Source organism: Octopus bimaculoides, chromosome 15 (genome assembly GCF_046866305.1).
Source record: "Octopus bimaculoides isolate indiv1 chromosome 15, ASM4686630v1, whole genome shotgun sequence".
In the NCBI taxonomy this organism is placed as follows: Eukaryota; Metazoa; Mollusca; class Cephalopoda; order Octopoda; family Octopodidae; genus Octopus; species Octopus bimaculoides.
The window spans coordinates 49,605,036-49,607,535 of NC_142942.1; positions in this window are offsets into that span (position 1 = coordinate 49,605,036).

The window sequence follows — 2,500 nt, forward strand, 5'->3', positions numbered from 1 at the left end:
TAATAGGAAGGAGGTTAGTTTCTCTTAGTTCTTTCCGCCATTGGACTGTGGCCATGCTGGGGTGCCGCCTTGAAGGGTTTTGTCGAACATATCGACCCCAGTACGAATATGTTTTTGTTTTTTTTTCCTAAGCCCAGTACTTATTTAATTGGTTCCTTTTTGCCGAACCGCTATGTTATGGGTACGTCAACTAACCAACACCGCTTGTCAAGTGGTGGAGGGCAGACAAACACGAACACTCATATATATATATATATATATATATATATATATATATATAATGTATGGATGAGAGATGGATGAGAGTGCAGAGAGAGAGAGAGAAGTGGGGCTACAGTCCTGAAAATCAGTGTAAACTATAACTTGTAGCCCGATCGAAGTACACGTAATGGTTTATCCTGGTTTTTGTTGATTCATGATATTTACTTGACGTGACTCTAGGCTGTGCCACCTGAAAGTTAATAATCTACCTCAGTCAGGGGCACAGAACAGCATGGGTGTTCGAATAATTAACAACATGCCCTTTAACAAGTGAACCGGTAATCCTAGATGACGTTTCCTGCTGATTTTAGCCATATATATGCATGATGATGTGACAGGTGCTGCCGTCTATCCTTGCTCTTCTTTTTTTACTTCATACTTTCTTTTCATTTTATTTTTCGGATTTAATGAAAACAATACAAAACTCGCTGAATTTGTGGAACACATGAACCGTGAACAATGTGCCGTGAATCAATCAAAAGCTTTTTTTTTTTCTTTAATTATTATTGAAGTAGGACGTGTCAAATCATAGGACCAGAACATTGGGAACAGGGAATTCAATCATTGCGTAGAGAGAGATGGCAGTAGTGCGCATGAGTGAGTCGGCCGACAAACAAACAACCAATCACCTGAAATATACCGATGGTCATATATTGATATACCAGTAATGAATATACTCATTAGGGTGGAGCGAAAATTTAAAAAATTGTAAAAAGTGAAAATGCCTGAGAGCTAAAATGTTGCTATATTTGATTATTAGAAACATGCTAAATTTTCGCTAAGGTCAATCAAGAGTATTCACCTCCTCAAGCCTTCTAAACTCCAAAAATGGGGGATGTTTTTAAATTTTTTACAATAGCGGAGTTTGAGGGGATTGAGAGCGTAAATTTCCATGACTGATCTAAGTAAAAATTTAGCCTTTTTCTAGTAATCAAATATAGGAACATTTTAGCTCTCAGGTATTTTCAATTTCCACAATCTTTTTATTTTCCCTCCACTCTAACACACATGCCTGATTATGCAATTTATGGTGGCATAAAAATTTAGAAATTGTGGAAACTGAAAATGCCTGAGATCTAAAATCTTGCTATATATTATTACTAGAAAAATGCAAAATTCTTGCTTAGATTAGTCAAGGGCATTTACTCTCTCTCTCATACCAAGATGGAGGAATCGTTAACACGTCTGGCAAAATCTTTAGCAGCATTTCCGCCTTCTTAACGGTTCTGAGTTAAAATTCCGTCGAGGTCTACTTTGCCGTTCATCCTTTCGGAATCGATAAAATAAGTACCAGTTAACTACTGAGGTCGATGTAATCACCTCCACCGTAATTGCTGACCTTCGGTCAAAATTTAAAACCAAAATTATGTTGTCACGTTAAAGCGGCAAGCATGCCGGGAAAAATGTTTAGCGGCATTTCTTCCGTTTTAACGTTCTGAGTTCAAATTCCACCGAAGTCGACTTTGCCTTTCATTCTTTCGGGGTCCGTAAAAGAAGTCCCATTTGAGTACCAGGATCGATATAGACGACTTACCCACAATTTCTGGCACAGTGCCAATTGTCGGCACGTTGGTTAAAATAACCAACTTTGTAGAACAATTATAACCTTTTGTAAGTTATTAACCCATTTATTATACCGCATAGCTCTAAACATTAACACCACAATAGAGCTGATACGGTTGCTTTGTTCTTGAATTGCAGTGCTTAGCTCTGTTTCTCTTACAATAGGACCTACAAGGGCTTCTGTCAGTTGAATCTGGCCATGCATCTACAGGTGTATGAGTAGGTTTGTGTAAGTTATTCTAAAGACGTCTGGTAGATACCCGTGTTGTGTATCTCCCTCTCTCCGTGCTATCATTGTTTATCCAAGGGAAAGGCTGCCGATTTTATCCGATATGTCTTGACATCAATGTTATCGCAGACGTTGTTGTTAGAACGTAGAAAGCCGAACATGTTACAGCACGGCATCCTTCTCCACCTTCAAACAGTTCTGCTAATCTATCACCCTTGGACTGGTACATTTTTGTCGACCCTGGAGGAATAAAAGACATAAATAGTTGACTTCAGTGAGATTTGAACTCACAGTTCAGCGGTACGGGACAGATACTACAAGACATCTCGACTTTTTCATTTTCCCTAGCGTCAAAATAAAACACCTGCTTGTTGTTCATACACCTGTCTTCGTCTTTTATTTTTCTGTAAATTTCAACTATATATATATATATATATATATATATAT